The following is a 25,639-nucleotide window of genomic DNA, read 5'->3' on the forward strand; positions in this document are numbered from 1 at the left end:
AACATTAATCGGGAATATTGGGAGTTGTTGATGAAATAATATTGATATACAGGGTGAGTCATGAGGAACTGTACATACTCCTACCTCGTATAGAGGCCCCTATGGGGAATAACAAATGACCATTAAAAAGTGTCTGCTCCCATTGTTTAATAATATACAGGGCGAGTTTCGCATTTTGACAGAAATTTGTATTCGTCATAATTTTTGAACGGTCAGATCGATGCGTCTCTTATTTTGGTCAATCGTTACACTATTACCACTTAATCGACTGATTTATTCAAACTAAAAAAAAATCAGGTCCGGCTTTAAAAAAATTAGTTCGTTTGGGTCTTAGAAAAAATTTCACCTTGTATACGCTTTTTGAAAAGTCTAATATGAATTTTACAAATTAGACAAATAGGCAATTAAAATGGCATATTTATTTTTTTCCGCACACGATTACTTAATTTTTTATTAAAAAATCAAATTTGACTATAAATTAAAAGTTTGGTAAAGTGAACCATAGATTTAAAAAAATTAACTTTTATTACAAAAATTATTTTTTTTAACAAATATTTAATTTATGTTACCACCCAATCAACTGATTTATCCAAAATAAAAAAAATCAGGCCCGGATTTAAAAAATTAGTTCGTTTTGGTCTTAGAAAAAATTTCACCTTGTATACGCTTTTTGAAAACTCTAATACGAATTTTACAAATAAGACAATTAAAATGTCATATTTATTTTTTTCCCCACACGATTACTTAATTTCTTATAAAAAAAATCAAATTTGACTATGAATAATTAAAAGTTTGGTAAAGTGAACCATAGATTTAAAAAAAGTAACTTTTATTACAAAAATTAATTTTTTTTAACAAATATTTAATTTATGTTACCACCCAATCAACTGATTCATTCAAACTAGAAAAAATCAGGTCCGGATTTAAAAAATTTGTTCGTTTTGGTCTTAGAAAAAATTTCACCCTGTATACGCTTTTTGAAAACTCTAATAGGAATTTTACAAATAAGACAAATAGGCAATTAAAATGGCATATTTATTTTTTTCCCCACACGATTACTTAATTTTTTATAAAAAAAAATCAAATTTGACTATGAATAATTAAAAGTTTGGTAAAGTGAACCATAGATTTAAAAAAATTAACTTTTATTACAAAAATTAATTTTTTTTAACAAATATTTAATTTATATTACCACCCAATCAACTGATTCATTCAAACTAGAAAAAATCAGGTCCGGATTTAAAAAATTTGTTCGTTTTGGTCTTAGAAAAAATTTCACCCTGTATACGGTTTTTGAAAACTCTAATATGAATTTTACAAATTTGACAAATAAACAATTAAAATGGCATATTTATTTTCCCCGACACGATTACTTAATTTTTTATTAAAAAATCATAAAAAATTATTATATCTTCTTGAATTATCGTTATATCTTTCTTCTCTTACATTATTGCTTGTTATTTTATGATTAAATAAATTATTTGGAGAACGTCTATTATTTCTAAAGTTACTTCTAGGCTATTGATTATGTACTATAGAAAGGAACTACAACGTTTACGGGGTTTTATTATTTCATATGGTCAATGAATCTCTATAGATGAAAAAACCGCGAAGTGCTACCATTTAAAGGGGTGCGTTTTTGAGAAATGGGTGAATTAGTCCCTGGGCACAGGTTACATTAGGGTGAGTTCTATGCACTTTTGGTACAAACACGTCTACATAAAAATTGTTCCTGGTTAAATTTCCTATCTAAATGTAACTTTTTAAAGTCAAAGATACTTTTTTTTACAAAAATATATTCAAAAGAAAAAGCACAAAGAAACCCAAAAGAAAGAAATTGTGTTTCTTGTCCCATAACTTTTGTCCACGGGGATATAGGTATAGACATTGCTTCACAGAAAAAAAACTTACATATTTTTTCTTTAAAATGATGTTTGGTAGAGGTCATTAGTTTTTACAGTTTTCGAAATATGATTTTTCAAAGTTCGCCACTCACAGCAATTTTGGGCCATTTTCCTTGTTGTTTCGCAAATATTGTTCTGTAACTTTTTTCTACGTAACTTTAGGCATATGCAATGGTACATGTAAGAGGAATAGAAATCAATTACCTTTAAAATGTTTTACTGTAGAATGTTGTACGACTTCTTTTAAAGAGGTTATCTTTTTCAAGATTTTATACTTTTAACGAGTTTTTATATTTTTTACGATTATTTTTTAAATTTCCCATTATAACTTTTTTTTCTACATTTAGGTATATATTATAGAATAAAAAAGAAAGCTTATTCTGTTTACTTTAAAATGGTGTATTATACAAAATTCTAGGATTATTTTTGAATAAGATATGCTTTTTCAAAATGTAATAAGTACTTGCAACGATTCTTGATTTTAGGATTATTTTTTAAACTTCTCATTATAACTTTTCTATGTGATAGTGTGTTCAGATTGAATCTTATTTTTTATATGTGGACCTTTGGATCCACTTGACTTGGCCGGGTAAACTTCAAAATATGGATTAATTCCAATATTTACTGTCAAAGCTCCTGCACCACAAGCTTTGCTTGAAAAAATAGCATGTAAATGTACCAAAGGATGTACAAAAAACTGCGGTTGTAGGAAGATAGGAATTAGTTGTTCAATATTCTGCAAAGGGTGCATGTGCATGGATACTAATTATGGGAACTCTTAAGATAACTAAGGTGTCAGAGGAAAATATTGAAGCTAATGCTAACGGAGAGATGGACTTTGTTTTTGAAAATTTGTTTAATGTCAACTATTAAATAATTTTAACTAAAGTGATGTTTTCTAAAACTAATATTTATGTAATTTTTGTAAAAGAAATAATTTTAAATAAAACAGGTACAAAAATATCAAAGAATTTGTAAGAATTTCAAAGAACAGAAAGTAAGCCCTCTTTATTGAGCAATATATAGTATATTCATGTACAAGAAAAAAAAAGTTATAGTCGGTTCGCTAAACTCAGACACAACTGGCTAGTGATTTTAGTAAGTAATTTTGCCAAAAAAATAATTACTAAATAGTTAGTAATTTTACCAATCTTAATGGCAAAGTTGACCAAAAACAAAAAAATTACCGACTAAAGTCACTAGCCAGTTGTGTCTGAGTTTAGCGAACCCACTATATAATGAGAAATTTAAAAAATAATCGTAAAAAATGTAAAAAATAATATTTCTTTCATATTAGGTATTATATAATATATAATATAATATTATATTATATATACTATATATAATATAATATTATATAATATATAATGTATTATATAATAATATTATTTTATTTTTATATTATATTATGAAAAATCGTTAAAAGTATAAAACCTTGAAAAACCATAATCACTTTAAAAAAGTCGTACAACGTTATACAGCAGACCATTTTAAAGGTAATTGATTTCTATTCCTATTACGTGTACCATTACATATACCTAAAGTTACGTAGAAAAAAGTTACAGAACAATATATGCGAAATAACAAGGAAAATTGCCCACAATTGCTGTGAGTGGCGAACTTTGAAAAATCATATTTCGAAAACTATAAATGCTAATTACCTCTACTAAACAACATTTTAAATAAGAAATATGTAGGTTTTTTTTCTGTAAAGCAATGTCTATACCTATATCCTCTAGGACAAAAGTTATGGGACAAAAAACAAAATTTCTTTCTTTTGGGTTTCTTTGTGCTTTTTCTCTTGAATATATTTTTGTAAAAAAAAGTATCATTGACTTTAAAAAGTGATATTTAGATAGGAAATTTAACTAGGAACAATTTTTATGTAGATATGTGTGTAGCAAAAGTGCATAGAACTCACCCTAATGTAACCTGTGCCCAGGGACTAATTCACCCATTTCTCAAAAACGCACCCCTTTAAATGGTAGCACTCCGCGGTTTTTTCATATATAGATGTCCATTGACCATATGAAATAATAAAACCTCGTTAACGTTGTAGTTCCTTTTAGCTATCTTATTTTGAATATAATCAATAGCCTATTCGTAAACTAAAGTTATTGGAACTTGTGTCCATTGGCTCTGGTTGTATTGTATTTCTACTTTGATTTTGGGTATAAATTGATGGCTGATATCTAATCATATTTGAAAATTGTCTTGGAAATTGATTATCATTATTATTATTAAAACTACTGTTCGAAAAACTTGGTTGATTTTGAAAATTATTATTAGGATTTCTGAAAAAATTATTATTTCTGAATTGACTAGAACTTTGGGAAGAATGGCGATTTTGAAAATTATTGTAATTTGAAAAATTATGATTTCGAGAATAATTATTTCTATTTGGAAATGAAGAATGTGAATTATTATTTGAATTTCTGTGATAATGGTTAGGGGATCTAGAATTATTAAAATTTGAAGGTCTTGTAGTATTACTTCGATTTTTGTAAGTAATAAAATGTTCCTCCTCTTTAGCGAAAGCCATTGCTTGTTCTATGGAATCTGGATTCTTTAATCGAACTACTAACTGCAAGTGATAATTAAGGCCATTAATAAAAGTTTTAAGACAAATATCTTCGTACTGCTGAATCTTTAATAATTTTACATTTAATTGGTCATTAGGCATATTAATTTTAGAACAAAGGATGCTTATAGCATCTTGGATTCTTAAACCAAAATTTTGAGGATTTTCATTCCTTTCTGGTTTCATAGAAAGTATATCTTGAACTAAGCAATCGATGGATCTCTGGTCAGAAAATGTTACTATGAGAGAATCTTTAACTTTTACCCAAAAATCGAGTTCGGTTCTTGAAGCAATAAGGTCTGCTGCTCTATCAGTTAATTTACTCAAAACAGTGTCAAAAAGACAAACATTAATAGGATTATTTGCATCTCTGTTGCTATGATTATTTAAAAAAATTTCACATGATCTAATAAATCTATTTAGTTGCTTTGGGTTGCAATCGAAATTAGGAATATTATCTGCCTGGTATTTAATTAGTTGAAAGTTAGGTTGAGCCATTTCGTTAAACGTTAAATTAATTAAACTTTGTAAAATTTCCTCCAGTATGAATCAAAAATATACAAAATATCACTCTTATAGGTAAAATATGGATTGGTAAAAAATAGGAAACACTTACATGAATATTTTCATTTTCTATAGACTTCGGACTATTTTGTTCTTCCGTCTGCACCAATAGGAATCTGGACGATGCTGGTTCCTTTCCCTGGTCTTGGCTTCTCCAATGGGTTGTGGACAATGCTTGTTCCTAGCCCTGGGCGTTTGACCGTTACCGTACCCGAAAATAAAGATTTTTCCGTTAATCTTTAAAAAGAAAAAAATGCACGCGAAATTCGGAAAGGTTAACACAAACACTTGTGCAATTCCTGAAAATCCTACTGTCTGGCTGCGCCAATTACGAAAGTCAGGGCCGAAAACGGGTTTTTAAAAAATTTTCTTTCGTAATAAAATTTATTTTTGAGAACGGATTTCGAAAATACAGTAACTAAGTACAAAGTAAAAGTTATAACTAACTAAGAAACGAGAATCGGCGAAAAAGCCCTGAAAATTATAAAACACTCGTATCCGCTCCGAGCTTCGCTGGTATCGCCACCTACCTAGAGGATTACTAGTATAACTTTTACCGGAAATTTTCTGGAAAGAAAAAAGTGTTGCCTATACTCTGTGAGTTTCGCTGGTATGGCTGCTATCGCCATCTAACGGTTGACTAGTGTTCCTATTTCGGCCGGAATTTTAAAGAGGACAGTAGAAAAGCAAGTAATAGTTGTTCATTTAATTCTTATCGTGTAATATTTACAACGTAAAGAAGTAATTGGATTGTAATCGATAATTAATAGCAGTAAGTACAGCATTTATTATTCATAGATTTTGCTTATCGTTTTGACGTTTATGTTGACAACTAATATTAGAAAAAATTTATTCTACAAAAAATTATAATAATTTAATAAAATTATAGTATAATACTTCTTAAATATTAACTTATGAATGACAGTTAACGGCATCCTACGTTTGTTGTGATTGGTCGTTATCTTCACGCATTCAAATTTTGTTTCAGGATTGGATTGTAAAATTAAAACCGTCAAAATTCGAGAGTGTGCTAACTGATCCTTAGGTCCTTTTCTACCGTTTTAAAATTAAAATTGTGCTTACTTACTTTTTTCTAATTGCATCAATCCATTTTTGTCGTTAAATCACCTTATGCTTAGCGACAGGAAAGTTGTAGAATACACAGTTACTATTGTAACCAGTATTTCGACACTCTTTAATACAACAACTTTCGTGAGACATTTAAAAGCTATAATATGCAACTCTTAAAGCAAAACGTCAAAAAGCAAATTTCCAGTAAAGGTTTACAAACTTGTCACTACTGGCGCTCGCGAATTTTTCATTATCCCCTCTACCTACGAGCTCACAGCGTATATATAGTATCTGTATCCTGCGTCATACGTGGGATAATCCAGGGACGTAACAGACTAACTAGAAATTAATATAATATGAATGTTTGTAAAAAAACAAACTTTTTTAGATTATAACTGGGAAACAAAATGGCCTACTATAATTAATTTTTATCAGTTTCATATTTAATATTTGTATATAATATTTTCTCATTCACTGATTTTAACATCTGCATGTCTGGATCAAATTCTTTAAACAATTATTTCGCACTTTACATTAGGATCATGTAAACACAACATTTTTTGTTTTGCAAAGTTACATATGCTTAGATATTTTAGTTTTCCATCGTTAGCTTCTAAATAAGGCTCACCGAATGCCAGAACTCTTCAATAACACATGAGTAACACCTGAAATACTGCTTGCAGTGCTACTTTAAATCTGCAAGTTTGTTGCAACAGAATCCAGTTTCATTTCTCTGTAATAGACATTGGACTTCATCTACGTCCTGAATAATGACATTGGGAAATTGTAACAAAATGTCTGAAAATTAATTTAGAAATGGAAATTTTATTTTAGTTATAACAAAATGTTGAAATATACCGAAAATCTACTAAAAAATATTTAATGATTGACTACTAAAATTTTTTAAAAAATATCAAAAATCTACCAAAAAAGTAGAAATCTAGTAAATGTGGCAACGCTAAGTCGCATGTGAGATTTTTAAATGAGAAAAGGAAAGGATGCTTCCTTGTTTAACCTTGCTGTATGCAACCCGTCATCATTTGGAATCCGAAAATTGTTCGCGGAGCGAAAAATCCTGAACATGTCCAGGATAAGTTCACGTTGACGCCTGCGCCTTGGAAACTAATCCCGAACTTACTCTGAATACGTTCGAAATGTACTGCGGGAACACTACTTATGATGAATATTGGTGGGGAGAACGCATTTTTAACAAAAACCATTTAGGCCAGGTTTTGAGGTCAAATACCACACTGTGGAACGTCGGCTGTAAATATCAGATATAGAAATGGGCCGAGAACGCTACCCCGTGGTACGCCAGATTGGATGATGTGGTAATTTGAGAAGTTGTCTTCAATTTTGACTTGGAAATATCGGTCAGTAAGATATGATTTTAGAATAAAGTATAGTTGGTCTGTTAGGTGTAATTTCAGTTTATAGAGGAGACATTGATGCCATACCCTATCAAATACCTGTTGTATATCGAGAAACACGCAAAAGTTTTTCTCTTCAAGAGTTGTTTTAATTATATTTACTATTCTGTGGCATTGTTGTATGGTTGAGTGTTCACGTCTAAATCCGAATTGGTGTTGTGGTATAATTTCGTTTATGGGGACAACTTGCTCGATTTTATGTAATAGTAGCCGTTCTAATACTTTCCACATTATTGGGAGTAGGCTTATCGGGCGATATGAATTTGCTTCTGTTGCGGGTTTACCAGGTTTCGGAATCATAGTAACTTGAGCTAAGGAAAGTAGCGAAGACGTAGTATGCTGTTGTATATTACTGTTAATAACACCACTGCTTTTCTCGGTAGCTTCTGAAGTAATTCTCCTGTTATCAAATCATAGCCAGGAGCTTTCTGAGGATTTAGCATTTTTATTTGTTGTCGAACCTCTGTCGGAGTAAATGTTGTCAGAGGAAGAGATAGTTGACATGGAGTTCCGAGGTACTTTTTTATATCGTCATCTTCATCGTCATTGTTTTCTGGTGCTGAGAATACAGTTGCAAGATGCTCTGCGAATACTGTGGTTTTTTCTTCATTTGTGCGGGCCCAGGTCATATCTGTTTTTCTTGAAGGTGAATTTGTTATTGTCGGTCGTTTAAATTTTTTTGTAGCTTTCCATATAGAGTGGTCTTCACGTGAGAGGTTCGAAACATAAAACTGGAAGGAGTCGTTTTTTTCCTCATGTAGTGCTCTATTTAGTCTATGACTTATCCTATTAAGATACGTTTTATTTAATGGATTTCTCGTTTGTTACCATATGCGTCGAGCTCTTCTCTTTTCTGCTACAAGTTTTCTTATATGGAGGGGAATATTATGGTTTTCTTGCACACTTCTTTGACGCTGCGGTGTTGCTTCCCATCCTGCTGTTTGCAAAACTGTTGTTAAATAGTCTACTGCTTCCTCTACCTCTTGATTTTCTTTTATCCTAAAATCTAGTCTAATATTTGTATTTACAGAATTTTGGAAAATATCCCAGTTTGTTTCTTTAGTTGACAGTTTGGGTGGTAATCTTCTCCATATTATGTGTGTGCTTAAAGTTATTATTATTGTGCTGTGGTCTGATGTTAAATCGAAGTTTGACTCTATTGCACTATGGATGTCAGATATCCCTTTTGTTACAGCAAAATCTACCAAATCTGGGATTTTGTGGGGGTCCGTAGGCCAGTATGTGGGTTCTCCTGTTGATAAATATCTTGAGTTATTGAGTTATATCTAAAGTTATTTTGTTGAATAGTATTCATTAATTAATGCTCGACCTTTAGGCGTGATTAATCTGGAACCCCAAGTGGTGTGTTTGGCGTTCCAGTCTCCTGCTCCTATGAATTTGGATCGAAGAGTTTGTATAAAATCATGATACTCTTCGATTGAAATGGGATGTCTAGGTGGGCTGTAGATAGATGCTACACTGAGAGAGGTATTTGTTTCAAGTTTAATGATTGCTGCTTGGATTTTTTCCGTGATATAAGGTTGGACTGTGTAACCAGAAAGAAGATGATTTTCTGTTGGAGTGAAGGCACAGAGAGTGATAAACTCCAACAGAAGTAGGAAAAAGAAGATCTACTTAATGTAGCCAAAGGAACCACAATATGGCTTCTGCGTTGAAGAAGCTGAAGTCTCAAATACTACTTTGCAGTAGTACTTGTATGGAAAGATGCTAAGACGAAGAGTATAGAATTGATATAGGACTGAAGATGAAAATTATGAATAGATAGATGTAACTTGAATAGCTAGCTCAATAAGCAGGAGAATGGCCACTTGACACTCAAGGAAGGATTCGGCCAATTTGCACGGCTATTTCTGGCTGGACAATAAATTAAAGGAAATGTCAATGATGGCTAGAAAAGAAGATATTAAGACAATGTTCACAAAGTAGATAGGGTAAATATAATAATATAATGAAATTAGAATAGATTTTTGGGCGCCAGAAGAAGGATAACTGGGTTAACCCTCTTCCCGGTATTCTACGCTGCTATAGAGTATATTAAATTTGTAATAAAGGTATATTAAATGTACAAATATAAAGGAGTAATATGAGAAAAAAATATGCACAATAAATATAAATTTATTAAATTTAACTACTAGATGTTCACAATCTCCGAGTTAAGACAAGTAACTAGTTTGTGACTCTAAAATGACAAAAAAAATGATACTAGTGAAAGTCAATTACAAAATTATCACACAAATGTGATCTAAGAATAATCTTAATAAGGTTAGAAAATCTGAAGAAGGGTACCTCTAATACAGAAAGTACAACTTACACCTAGGTTAGTAGAACCTTCACCAACTAATAATTGTACGTTTATAATACGTACACCTTAATTAAATACTACCTGATATGGTAAATAATATATAAATAACTCAATGTGAGTTGGACAGGCACAAGCCTTTATCGAATAAATAAACCTACGGTTGGATACAACAGATCCTTTTCTAACTCGTAGTTTATAATAATAATAGCAAGTGAAACCAGAAACGATTCTGAGGGAATCGAGTCCAGAAGTTTATAGGAATTTAATGAGTTAAAGTTAAAATAAAGTTAATAATTGAAATTTTGAATAATGTCTGAAGTTAATTTTGAAAAATCTAATTCAACCTATACTAAAATAATGAAATGAGTTTAAATAATTATATAAAAATGGAAACCAGCATAAAAATAATCAAAATAGGAGTACCGACTACTATTGTAGGGGAAAATATCTGAGCTCAGAGATCTTTACCTTAGATATTGCAGAGTATTGGGGAACGCTATTAATTAAATATTATTTTGTTAAGGAAAAAATACCATAAAATATAAAACAAGAAAAATGTGTGTGCAATTGAACTATAAAAATGTACTAAATATCACAAAAACAGTCTGTCTTTACTAATAGCACAGTAACTGTTCCCAAACAAACCCCTTTTACACAATCTTCGAGTTGATGTAATGAGCACCCAAGGGTGCTAACTCTCGCTAGCAGCTGTCCTGCTGGAGGTACAGGAGAGGAAGACTGGTAGAAAGCAGCTGAAGGTACTCAAGACTGGTGGAAAGCAGCTGGAGGTACTCAAACGAAAATGTGTGGAAATAATCCAGGCTGGTCGCCTAGTGATTGTTTCTCTCAGTGTGGTCTGGCCTTGGTGTGGTTGTTAGGTGACCTTAAGATTTCATGGTAGGTGCTAAAAAAACACAGTGTGGTGTTACTACCAATCTCCCAATGTCAAAAAAAAGAAGCAAGAGATACGAGGAAGTGTTTTTATTCCTATGGGAATAAGAAGAAATAGGTCATTAAGTCCAAAAACTTGAATGACTAGACAGCTTGACCTTTTATCAAGTTGTTATCAGATGACCTTGGTCAAATAACACATGTAATTTCCAATTTAAATACAAAATATAATTACTGTGGAACAATATTTTATTATAATATATACACAGGTCTACAGATATATTATACAAGGATAAAATATAGTATGACTAGGCAATGGATACTTATAGGAGATCCGTAGACTTGAAAGGAATATAAAAAATTGAGTTTAAATTAGCTCTATTTTTCAACTGGAAGCACAAATTAACAACGAACATTCAATTATCTCTAGATGAGTTTGATCCATGAAAATAAACCATAAAAACCATGAAAACAGACTATGTGAAACTTAATTAGCAAATGTCAAGGACTTCCAAAATGGCTGAATAAAATAATTAATAAATGTGTATTTACCGGGGCGGAACTCATTGTATATAATATTCTCCAAAATTCTTCAACTTCACTGTTCACTGCTGGATAACTTCACTATAGTATTTATGGTAATCTTTAATACATTTGGAACTTTGAATTATAGGTGAATAATTTCGTTCAAACGACCCCGCTACCTAGACCGTACACTGGAGAACAATGACCCGTTCACGGCCTTCAGTTACCAGCTGAAGTTCTTCGTACCCCTCTCCTAATCATTAACTGTCAACGCGAGGGAACCAAGGTTGCCACGTTTAAATGTGACATCAGTAAGCATTTAACAATTATGTTTTTGCTTTACGTTGTATCTTAATAAACATTGAAAGAAATTAATCCCGAAAATATTTAAATAATATTTTCAATGATTAAATATTATCTTCCCAACAATACTTGATTCTATAAGGGGCGGAACGCCACATTCCCCGTCGACTACGAAAAAAAAAATTTAATCGAATATTTTTTTTTTCCAAAGTATTAAACTAAAGTAGTGGTAGTGTATCATTCCCCGCTGATTCGCAAGATTACAAATAATCACAACTAATAATCAAGGGAAGGTAGGATGGTCACTGCAGCAAATAACAGAAATTGCAATATGTGACCCGAAGTCCTAGTAAAAGTGACTGGTTTTTTTTCTTAAAAGCCAAACAACCTAAAGATGAGACATAATTTATAATGACAAATAAGTGTCGAATTGGCACTAAATCCAAAGTTGAACTATCCATGGACATCAGATTTATAATGGGTATATCCAAGGACGGACAACCAGGCAAAGGTGTGAGCCAATTCGTAGAATAACACAAGTAAATATACTAAAATAAGACCCAATAAATCAATAACTAGAATAAGTGAAGAATCGAACACTCAATCCTAAATTGAACTAGCAATGGACACCAGATTCGTAATAGCATATCCAGAGAAGAACAATCAGGAATATTTATGGAGCAATTCTCACCAATACCAAATAATATAAATACTAAACATACCAAAGGAATGCAAATACAGTAACCAAAATAAATGTGGAATCGGACACTCAATCCAAAGTCGGACTATCAATGGACACCAGATTCACAAAAGCATATCCAATGAAGAACGACCAGGAAGATTTATGGACCAATTCACATCAATACTAAATCATATAAATAAATAAGTGAAGAATCGGACACTTCATCCAAAATCGGACTATCAATGGACACCAGATTCACAAAAGCATATCCAAAGAAGAACGATCAGGAAGGTTTATGGACCAATTCTCACTAATACTAAGTAAATCAACTAAATTAGCTCTACATCTACCCTCATCCGGTAATGTGAGCCTATCTGAACTAAATAATAGCACTAAAGGATGAACTTATATAAGTTCTATGACTCCATGATAAAAAAAAAATATGACGAGAATGAGCTACCAATTTTGAATAAAACTGCAGATTCATGCATTCTCGCATACATAGAATTATCCAGGAAATACTCCTGAATCTAAGCAACAACTGATGCCAAAGGTAAGAAGTGGTGATATACAAAAAAAAATCAATCATTTGTCCAAGCAGGTTAATTACTAACATTCATGACTCTAAGTATCGGGAGAGTCCAAGCATCACTATACTATTATTAACCAAGAGACATAAAATAAACAAACTCATGTGGTAGTATACCTGGAATATTTGGACTAATTACACAAGAGTGGTTAGGACATGCTGCAGACATTCCCTGACCAGAAATATTATGATAGATAAACATCTGTCTACTCTTCAATGAAAGACATAGATTGCGAAATCGGATAGCAATGGCGCCTTGCTGAACTTCGAACCCACGTATTCACCTACTTTGAGCATCAACAGACTAGTGTCTAAGAAGAAATATGAAAGACTCAAGAATTCATAATATATACCTCTAAATTCCAACAAATTCCAGAATTATACTGTGGAGAAAGAAAGGATCTGAATTATTGTAATATCAGTGACAAATGTCAATAGAGTAACCCAATAACAAATTCACGACCACATCTTTCCAATATGGCAAGTCCAATAACATGATATAAAAGGATATATATAAAAAATAATAATAAGTAGATAAACAACTAACCAAAATATGACAACCTAAGATATGGCAGTGTAACATAGTTCCATCTGTATTAGCAAGAGTACCTGTATGGGCCTACATATCCAAATGTCTAATAATCAACAACCTTTTTTTTTGGTAAGAGGTTCAGTAAGCAAAACTAAAAGTACAAGTGAAGTTTATCAAACTTAGTAATACTACTGGCTGGATTAATACTTGAGAGTATTGATCCCTAATGATTAAAAATGAACTTCATAATACAAAAAAAATGATAACTCATATAAGTAGTATTACGTAATAATTCGGTACCTAGTACTTAAGAAGTGAGAAGTCATTAAACCATGCTGAAGGATGAAACTTGAACTATGGACGTGCACTATCGAGTGATTAAAAAATTAAAACTAATTCTAATCCATAATAAAAACGAACTAAGGGCAACCACAGGAAGGGATTAGCTCAACAACCCTGTTAAGCTAATCTTCTTCCGATGAAGTTGAATCAGCATCGTCCATGGTATTGTCAGGCAATAAATCCTTTACATGAAATTGACCAATTCGCTTATTAGTCGAATTGTCCTTTAATTCATAAATCAAAGGAGATACTACCCTTAATACAGTACATGGAACATATTTCTGGCAAAACTTTGCAGAAATGGCATCACCCTTACTGGATTTGACAAAATTGCGCTTTAAGACTCGATCACCAACAAAGAATCGCAGATCTCGTTTCCTCAAATTATAGTGCTGCTGGTTCCTTAGGTAAGAAGTTTTTAACTTCTTCCTAATGTCTGAGAAAATATGAGGTAACGTCTGGAGATCATCTAAGCGATGAAGTTTCTCAGATATTTGAGGAAGGTTTTCGGAATTGTCTGAAATTAATCCAAAATAATCACCTGATAACGCAACATTCCTACCAAAATTCAGATATGCTGGGGAGCACTGGGTCACTTCATGGACAGAAGTCCTTATGGCCTGAGCTATGGAATGGATATATTGATCCCAAGCTCGGTGATCCGGGTAGGTATAGGACCTTAGAGCTGTGACAATACTGCGATTTACTCTCTCAGTATGATTTGCTTGTGGATGGTAGGCAGCATTGTAAAAGGTCTTTTGAACCTTATATTTAGCTAAAAGATCTTTAAAGGCCTTTGATACAAACTGAGGACCATTGTCACACGACACAATTTGGGGAACACCATACACCAGAAAGACTTGTTCCTCCAAATATTTTAAAATTGCTGGAGTTGTGGCCTGACGAAGAGGACAAACTAAAGGAAATTTAGTGAAATAATCCACAACTACCAGACAATAGGTATTACCCTTGTAGCTCCGAGGATACGGTCCAATGAGATCCATTGAGATCATCTGCCAAGGAAAATTGATGTTCCTGAAGGAACCCATAAGTCCCGCTTGTGGTAGGTTACTTGGTTTACAAGTAGCACAAACCATGCATTTAGAAATGTACCTTTTAATAGACTTCCGCATGCCAGGCCAATAATATAATTCGGCAATACGGTGATAAGTCTTATAGAAACCAAAATGACCAGCCGTAACTTCATCATGAAACATATGCAGAATATTTTCCCTATTTGGCGTAGGTACAACAATTTTCCACTCCGACATATTGGATAAGGACTCTATCGGACTTAAGATGTGTTTATACAGAACATTATTCTCTACCTTAAAATCAGGATATTTTTGTGGGTCCTGAGTAACCCTATCAATCATATTCTGATACCACGCATCAGGAGTTAAAGAAGACAGATCTAGAACATTAATATCATGGACACGTGAAAGAGCATCTGCGACCACTACCCCGTTTGCCTTTCTATGGACAATCTTATATGAATATGCAGCCAGTTTGCATATCCATCGAGAAAGCCTCTGAGAAGGGTTTTTCATACTATGAAGCCATACCAAGGAACTATGGTCAGTAATTATAGTGAAATTACGACCTTCCAGATAATAACGGAATGCTTCTAACCCATGGATGATAGCTAAAAGTTCTTTCTCTGTAGTTGAATAGTTTTTCTGGGCCTTATTCAACTTCTTACTAGTATACGCTATGGGGTGTTCAGAGCCATCTTTCAACTGAAATAATACGCCACCAGAAGCGGTATTAGAGCAATCTGTCATCAGATAAAAGTGCTCATCAAAATTAGGTGACATCATGACCGGAGCGCTCGTTAAAGCATCTTTAACGCGCCTAAAAGCTTCGTCAGCCTCAGGAGTCCAAGTAATGCTCTGTCCCTTTTTCCTGTTCTTCAAAAGATCAGTAAGAGGTGACAACAAGGTAGAGTAGGACGGTACAAACCGGCGATAATAGCCACACATTCCCAATATCCTACGGACTTGGGTGGTGGTCTTAGGTATAGGAAAATTTTTGATAGCAACTATTTTCTCAGGATCAGTCCTTAGCCCCTGGTTATCCACAACATAACCCAAGAACTTAAGACTAGGTCGACAAAACTGACATTTATCCAGATTGACCGTTAGATTAGCTTCCTTAAGACGTAAAAATAACTTATCTAAAATTTCCATATGAAGGGAAAAATCAGGAGTGACAACCAAAATATCGTCCAAATAATAGAAAACATAGGGCTCTAACTGTGGACCAATGACTAAATCCATCAGACGACACATTGTCTGAGGAGCAGAAACAAGACCGAAAGGCATGGTGACAAACTGGAATAATCCTTTACCACTGACAGCAAAAGCAGTATATTTCTTGCTCTCTTCACTCAGTGGGATCTGTAAAAAGGCCTTAGACAAATCAATCGAAGAGATGTATTTGGCATTCTGAAGTTTGCTCAAAATCACGTCGATTCGGGGAATTGGATAAGCATCCCTGTTAGTGGTGATACTGTTTAGTTTTCGACCATCAAAGCAGATCCTGAAGGATCCATCCTTCTTCTTTGTTAACCAGAGTGGGGAACAATAGGACGACGTTGAATGTTCTATGATATTTAAAGCAAGCATCGAATCTACTTCTTTTTCTAAATCTGCCTGCCAGGCTTGAGGTATAGGATACTGATATAATCTGAACGGAGTAGGATTTCCCACCTCAATAGTGTGAGATATTAAAGACGTACGACCTAGTTTGTCTTTTGAAGAAAGAGTAGTAAATTTAGAGATCATGCTCTCTAATTGCCTTTGTTCAGAGCTAGATAAACTAGAAAAATCATGGATAGCACTAAGGGTAGATAAATTAAATTCAGATATGGAAAAAGAAAAATCAGAACAACTTAAGGTGCTATTGAAAGCATTGAAAAAGTCTATACCTAGAATTATAGAATTCTGCACAGAAGGAATAACATAAAATGTAATTTCTCTACATAAATCTGCCACGGTGATTTCAATTTGGAGTTTGCCCGTAATGGACTGAACTGTACCATCTGCAGTAGATACTTGCAAGGATGAAATGGGCATAATGGGAATACTAGAACTTTTCAATAAATTTAATGAATGTGCCCCTATCAGTGAAATATTAGAGCCACTATCTAACAAAGCTAAACACGATTGTCCTAAAATTTGAATAGGAAGATATGGCCTATTATCATTTTGTTTCCTAACTAATAATGAATTAATATCCAGATCTAAAGTATTTGGTTGTCTAGAACCGTTATATGGACCTAACCTAGACGTATCATCATCATTAACAAAACTAGAATCTAATACAGATAATGGAACTACATCACTATCACAATTATTATTGTTACGTTGAACACTACCAATCAAAGAAGAATTTGTAAATGAACATCTGTGATCATTTGAATCAAGCGAATCTAACGTATCATCTATAGAAGTTAATTTCGGGTTTAATTTTGTTTTGTGGTGTGTGCTGTTTTCTTGAACGACACCCCTTTTCCCTTTTCGTGAAGATGGGTTTGGGTTGCTGGATGTGCTTGGTCCAGCAGTTTCGTTTGACGATGGGGTTGGATTCCCTGATTGGGTGTTGGACGGAGAAACGTTCAGGGGACGGACCTCCGAAGTCTCGTTTCCCGAACACTTCGAACAGTTTCTTTTAAGGGTGTTCTCTCTGCCACAACCATGGCAGAAAATACGATTTTGAGGAATCTCACAATTGTAAAACGGGTGACCTGGCTGATCACAATTCCAACAGACAAGAGAACTAACAACCGAAACATTATGATCATGGCCCTTATTTGGCCAAGAACGTTGCCTAAAGGAAGTTGGCTGAGAAGAAGAGTTAGAAGAGGATCGAGATGTGGATGGAGGTTGAGAAGACCAGGACAAAGTTTCCTCCAAACGTTTGCACTTTATAGTAAGGTCATCAATGTTCTGAATGTCCATAAGAGCTAATTGTTGATGATAAAAGGGTAATAGACATTTAAGGATGATTTTAATTTTAGCTAAATCTGACAAAGGAGTGTCTAAACGACTACACATACCTAATATATTATTAATAAACATAGTAACAGATTCCCCAGGTTTCTGCTTATGATTCTTAATTTGATCTAGTAGGTCGTCCTGGAACGAGTACGGAAGAAAATCTGACTTCAACTTTTTAATCAGATCAGACCAACAAGAAAAATTACCCCTATTATTCCTAAACCAGGTAAAAGCTGTCCCGGTGAACAGTTCAGCAGATGCAGCAAACAAATCCTCTTCAGAAACACCTCTAGATACTCGAAGACATTCAACCCTTTCCAAAAATGACATCACATCAGTGTGCTGTTTTTCACCTGAAAAGGAAATACCCCATTTGTGTATTTGCACAGGTTTGGAGTAAGTGAAACTTGATACATTGACTGGAGCATTAGGAGTAGAGGTAGCTATGGGGTTAACTCTAGAATCAAGTTCACCCTCTAGTGTTAATATTCTAAGAGAAACAGATTTCTTGAAAGGTTCCTGTTCTTCTGTAGGACAGTGTAACAAGTGTACACGGGCAGAAATATGGCCTAGACGAGATGTTAATCGCGCATACTCTGTATCCTTTACAGTTCCCCTAAACTTTTCAATTTTTTTAGACAAGCTGTCCAATGTGTCAGTGATTCCTTTCTGTTGTTCCTCAAAAGGAATGGATACAGCTGAAATTTGGAGAAAACTCCTATTGCCTTCTTCTTGTTTCAAAGCACCTCTCAGAAGGTTGCGTTTTTTATCGACAGTTGTCGACTCCTCGGGCATTATGTCCCTAATCTTTAATTCATAATCCAATTCATCCACCAGAAGATGTTCAGCTTTAAAAGCACACATGATGAGAGCAAAATTATTGACAAATAGTCCAAAGAACAGAAGTATGAAAGATACCTAAGTTTGCACGCAAAATATATATAATATATACCGAGAAAATATTAGCAACACACCAACAAAATCAAAATGGCCAGCAAAAAAAAAAATATATATATATATATATATAATGCAGTATATAATCAAATAATAAGATCAAATAAATATATAAGATCAAATAAATGGATAAATAATCCAATAAACAATGTATACTCAAGTAAACCTACTACCTAAATACTGGAAGTAAATTTTTATTTGTATGTAACTTACCACCACTCTAGAAAAAAAATATATATATCTAATAATAATAATCAACACTTAGTTGTACCTCCAACTATACCACTATTGACTGAAGAAATAAAATTACGTTATATGAATTATATTATTAATAGCAATATTAAATATAAGTTCCCAATAAAAATTCAAATTTAACCCAGAATGTAAGTTGCACAAACCTATACTATAATGAGGTCCCAAAATATAAACAAAAATCAAAACAGCGTATAAGAATACCTGATATGTATCAGAAATTAAGAATAAAATAAATAAGTAACAAGATGTGTATAGAGATACCAAACGGAAATAACAAAGAAACTTGAGATAAAAAGAGAAGAATTGACCTAAATGAATACTGTCTCAGACCAAAAATAAGGCCACCACGTTGGGAAGCCGATGTAACCAGAAAGAAGATGATTTTCTGTTGGAGTGAAGGCACAGAGAGTGATAAACTCCAACAGAAGTAGGAAAAAGAAGATCTACTTAATGTAGCCAAAGGAACCACAATATGGCTTCTGCGTTGAAGAAGCTGAAGTCTCAAATACTACTTTGCAGTAGTACTTGTATGGAAAGATGCTAAGACGAAGAGTATAGAATTGATATAGGACTGAAGATGAAAATTATGAATAGATAGATGTAACTTGAATAGCTAGCTCAATAAGCAGGAGAATGGCCACTTGACACTCAAGGAAGGATTCGGCCAATTTGCACGGCTATTTCTGGCTGGACAATAAATTAAAGGAAATGTCAATGATGGCTAGAAAAGAAGATATTAAGACAATGTTCACAAAGTAGATAGGGTAAATATAATAATATAATGAAATTAGAATAGATTTTTGGGCGCCAGAAGAAGGATAACTGGGTTAACCCTCTTCCCGGTATTCTACGCTGCTATAGAGTATATTAAATTTGTAATAAAGGTATATTAAATGTACAAATATAAAGGAGTAATATGAGAAAAAAATATGCACAATAAATATAAATTTATTAAATTTAACTACTAGATGTTCACAATCTCCGAGTTAAGACAAGTAACTAGTTTGTGACTCTAAAATGACAAAAAAAATGATACTAGTGAAAGTCAATTACAAAATTATCACACAAATGTGATCTAAGAATAATCTTAATAAGGTTAGAAAATCTGAAGAAGGGTACCTCTAATACAGAAAGTACAACTTACACCTAGGTTAGTAGAACCTTCACCAACTAATAATTGTACGTTTATAATACGTACACCTTAATTAAATACTACCTGATATGGTAAATAATATATAAATAACTCAATGTGAGTTGGACAGGCACAAGCCTTTATCGAATAAATAAACCTACGGTTGGATACAACAGATCCTTTTCTAACTCGTAGTTTATAATAATAATAGCAAGTGAAACCAGAAACGATTCTGAGGGAATCGAGTCCAGAAGTTTATAGGAATTTAATGAGTTAAAGTTAAAATAAAGTTAATAATTGAAATTTTGAATAATGTCTGAAGTTAATTTTGAAAAATCTAATTCAACCTATACTAAAATAATGAAATGAGTTTAAATAATTATATAAAAATGGAAACCAGCATAAAAATAATCAAAATAGGAGTACCGACTACTATTGTAGGGGAAAATATCTGAGCTCAGAGATCTTTACCTTAGATATTGCAGAGTATTGGGGAACGCTATTAATTAAATATTATTTTGTTAAGGAAAAAATACCATAAAATATAAAACAAGAAAAATGTGTGTGCAATTGAACTATAAAAATGTACTAAATATCACAAAAACAGTCTGTCTTTACTAATAGCACAGTAACTGTTCCCAAACAAACCCCTTTTACACAATCTTCGAGTTGATGTAATGAGCACCCAATGGTGCTAACTCTCGCTAGCAGCTGTCCTGCTGGAGGTACAGGAGAGGAAGACTGGTAGAAAGCAGCTGAAGGTACTCAAGACTGGTGGAAAGCAGCTGGAGGTACTCAAACGAAAATGTGTGGAAATAATCCAGGCTGGTCGCCTAGTGATTGTTTCTCTCAGTGTGGTCTGGCCTTGGTGTGGTTGTTAGGTGACCTTAAGATTTCATGGTAGGTGCTAAAAAAAACACAGTGTGGTGTTACTACCAATCTCCCAATGTCAAAAAAAAGAAGCAAGAGATACGAGGAAGTGTTTTTATTCCTATGGGAATAAGAAGAAATAGGTCATTAAGTCCAAAAACTTGAATGACTAGACAGCTTGACCTTTTATCAAGTTGTTATCAGATGACCTTGGTCAAATAACACATGTAATTTCCAATTTAAATACAAAATATAATTACTGTGGAACAATATTTTATTATAATATATACACAGGTCTACAGATATATTATACAAGGATAAAATATAGTATGACTAGGCAATGGATACTTATAGGAGATCCGTAGACTTGAAAGGAATATAAAAAATTGAGTTTAAATTAGCTCTATTTTTCAACTGGAAGCACAAATTAACAACGAACATTCAATTATCTCTAGATGAGTTTGATCCATGAAAATAAACCATAAAAACCATGAAAACAGACTATGTGAAACTTAATTAGCAAATGTCAAGGACTTCCAAAATGGCTGAATAAAATAATTAATAAATGTGTATTTACCGGGGCGGAACTCATTGTATATAATATTCTCCAAAATTCTTCAACTTCACTGTTCACTGCTGGATAACTTCACTATAGTATTTATGGTAATCTTTAATACATTTGGAACTTTGAATTATAGGTGAATAATTTCGTTCAAACGACCCCGCTACCTAGACCGTACACTGGAGAACAATGACCCGTTCACGGCCTTCAGTTACCAGCTGAAGTTCTTCGTACCCCTCTCCTAATCATTAACTGTCAACGCGAGGGAACCAAGGTTGCCACGTTTAAATGTGACATCAGTAAGCATTTAACAATTATGTTTTTGCTTTACGTTGTATCTTAATAAACATTGAAAGAAATTAATCCCGAAAATATTTAAATAATATTTTCAATGATTAAATATTATCTTCCCAACAATACTTGATTCTATAAGGGGCGGAACGCCACAACTGCTATATTTCCGTGATATTTCTAGTATCATCATCATTATCATTCTCTTTGCCTTATCCCTATGCGGGGTCGGCTTCCCTAATTGCATTTCTCCACACAATTCTATCTTGGGTCATATCAATGTTAATCCCCTTTACCAACATGTCCTGCCTTATCGCCTCCCCCCAGGTCTTCTTTGGTCTTCCTCTCCTACTCCTTCCAGGAATCTGCACTTCAGCTATTCTTCGTATTGGGTGATTAACGTCTCGACGTTGAACATGACCAAACCATCTTAACCTATGCTCTCTCATTTTGGCATCAATTGGTGCCACACCTAGACTTCCCCTAATATACTCATTTCTAATTTTATCCTTCTTTGTCACTCCACTAATCCATCTAAGCATTCTCATTTCCGCCACATGCATTCGTTGTTCCTCTTTCTTTTTCACTGCACAACATTCAGTTCCATACATCATAGCCGGTCTTATGGCTGTTTTATAGAATTTTCCCTTCAGCTTCATTGGAATTTTTCTGTCACACAACACACCACTCGCTTCTTTCCACTTCATTTATCCAGCCCTAATTCTACTGCATGCATCTCCATCTATTTCTCCATTACTCTGTATACCGATCCTAGGTACTTAAACTATTGCTTTTCACAATCATTTCACCATCCAAAGATACCATTTTATTTGTAGTAGCTCCATCTTTAAATGAACATTCCAAATACTCTGTTTTTGTCCTACTAAGTTTTAAACCTTTTTCTCCAGAGCTTGTCTCCACTGTTCCAGTTTTTGTTCTAAGTCTCTTTCACTATTTCCTACTAACACGACATCATCAGCATATATTAAGCACCATGGAATGTTACCCTGTAGTTTCGCTGTTATCTGGTCCAAAACTAATGAGAATAAATACGGACTAAGCACAGAGCCTTGGTGCAATCATACTTTCACAAGAAATTTATCAGTGGTATTTCTAGTATATGGTTTGAAATGCCATTAGCATTCCACGACGCAATTCGTAACGACTTTGTCATTATTTTGTTACTTTGTTAATTACTGTGTTTAACATGGTTAAAATCATGCTGTTTTGGTTAAGAGTTGAGAGAACATATTTTTGAATTCGTTTAGGACATTTGATAGTTGATCTGCTAATTAATTGTTATTTTTGTTGTCTTCATTTATGTTTCCAATGACAGCATCTCTATAACTGATCCTGTTGAAATTATGGCTATGATGTTGGGTAGATATATTTACATTGGGAGTATTGACAGGATTTTGAGTGGTGATTTGTTTTGATTTGTCATTGTATCTGGCATTTAGTAGTTCACGATAAACAGAACATCCTCTATAATTAGAAGGATGGTCTCCGTTGCAATGAGTTGCAAATTGCTGGCGTGTTTTTTGGTTTCTTGCAATCCTTTGTGTTGTGTGATCCAGCGCATTTTACGCAATTATATGGTTTTGCACAGTACGTTTTAGTGTGGCCATTTTCTTGGCATCGTGTACATTGTGGTATATTTCTTTTAATTCTCGGTGGTTCCACCCTTATTTTACAATGGATATATTGCAGTTCAAATATTTCCTTGTTGTTCGTTTGAGGCTCGAGGTCGAAAAAAAATAAAGGCAATGGTTCACGGCTCAATCTGTGTCTGACATTTGTAACGTTCCTTACTTTATGACCCTTTTTCTGGATTTCCGCTTTTATTTCATCTATCGAAAAGGAATGATGTAGGTCTCGATTAACTGCCCTGTAGGCTCTCTCTTCCTTAGGTTGATATGTATGATGTACGATGTTTTCTTCTCGTAAGTGGTGTATTAGTTTTCTGTAGGATTCAGGTGTATTTGGGAAAATTTTAATTGTATTGTTTGTTAAGGCAATAGGTATAGTAACTCTCTTTTTGTACTGCTTGCGCTAAACTATCTATCATTTTGCTATAGTATTCACGCCATATATAAAAATTATAGGTGGGTTTGAGTTTGGTGGACTTTTATTAGTATCATTTACAGAGGTTTCCTGTGGAAGTGATTGGAACCTATTTAAGAGTGTAATTGGATGTTCATTTTCTTTTGGAGTTGGACTTTTAAACCTTCTTCTTTTTGTTCTGATCGTTTGCCATGGGTTTTTAATATTTTGAGACTCTTCATCTTCTTCATCTGACATCAAATCATCTTCACTCTGTGTTTCTGTATTGTTTTTAAAGTTTGAGTTGGTCTGTTGCGTAACTGTTGGCTGTATCTGATATTGTTCTTGACAATTATTATCAATTGGTATCATTGGTATCATGTGATTACTATTGGTTGATTTGAGCATGGTGATGGAGCTTGAGTATCTATTTGACTTACTTGGTAGTACGGATGCATTAGGTTTGTAGTCTCGTTCTGCATTACAGTTGGACACTGCTGTGTAGCATACCGAAAACCATTTGATCCTGGTCCGTTCCCTGTTGGAAGTATTTTCACAACTTAGAACTCACTTCTGTTTTACTTTGAACTTATCTTATTTAATGAAAGCAAAACACAGATATTAATTTCTCGTTTCTTATCGTTGGATAATAGGAAACAAATATAATCACAGAGAACCTTTCTGTTCTTTCGAAAAATATTAAAATTTAATATATTTCGGGAGAATCGTTATAATTTCTGTTTTGACAGAATGTCATATGTCTAAGCTTTTTGAATCTCTTCACTGGCATTACTTCAGCGATTGTTTTATGTCGAGTTTCAAGACTCAAATAGTCTTAAAACGCAGGCATTTATACCACACCCATTAGCGTCTTGATGCCCACAAAAGCTTTAAGTTCCAATGGAGTCGTGCTGATGGATACCCCTGCTGATAGTGTTTAGTATACATTATTTTGATTTGATATATAGGCGAACAAATCGTAATCAAAAAATCACTGAAAATATGTTAAGAGGTGTATACTCGTCATCGGGTTCATAGAAAGACCATTCGGTTGAAAATTTAATGTGCTGAAAGTTAGTTTTTCCCACCTTTAGTGTTCAGATCTCTTTTTCGCAGTTTTAGATTGTAAAGTTAGCGACTGGTCATCTTCTGATTCTGTATCACTGAACGAAGCAATTAGAAGGGTATTTGATTTAGAGGATTGATCTTCATAATCTGGATCAAAATCATCAGCAGTATCACCATAAAACTCCACTTCGTCTGATGAATCTCCTATATCATATACACCAGGGATCCTCACTAGGATTTCTTTGAGAGCCTAATAGTTTGAATGAAATGTTCCTCAGGACCGCAAGTACAAGTGGTGGTATGAAATAACTTTAAAACTATATGACTATAACATAAGTTTATTACAAGTTACGTAAAAACAATATAATTATAAATTATATGGAATGTTTTGCATGTAAGAAGTAGGAAAATGTCTTTTACTTGACTCCAGGAATGTCAAGTCCTGAATTTGTTAATTCTTTGAAGTCGACGGGCTCACTAGAATCGCATCTATGTTAGCAGGTGGGAAGAAACTGAAATTCTCAAAATGTTTTCAAAGTTCTCACTAGTTAGCCTAGATCTGTATTTGTTTTTTATGAACTTCAGCTTACTGAATGTAGATTCACCGACATATGTAGATGCAAAAATACACAAAATTTTCTGAGCACAGTCAATTAAGTTAAGAAATTTGTCATTTTCAAATGCTTCCCAAAACTTATAGTGAGCTTTTTTCTTTTTTTTTTTCTT

Source organism: Diabrotica virgifera, chromosome 9, assembly GCF_917563875.1.
Source record: "Diabrotica virgifera virgifera chromosome 9, PGI_DIABVI_V3a".
In the NCBI taxonomy this organism is placed as follows: domain Eukaryota; kingdom Metazoa; phylum Arthropoda; class Insecta; order Coleoptera; family Chrysomelidae; genus Diabrotica; species Diabrotica virgifera.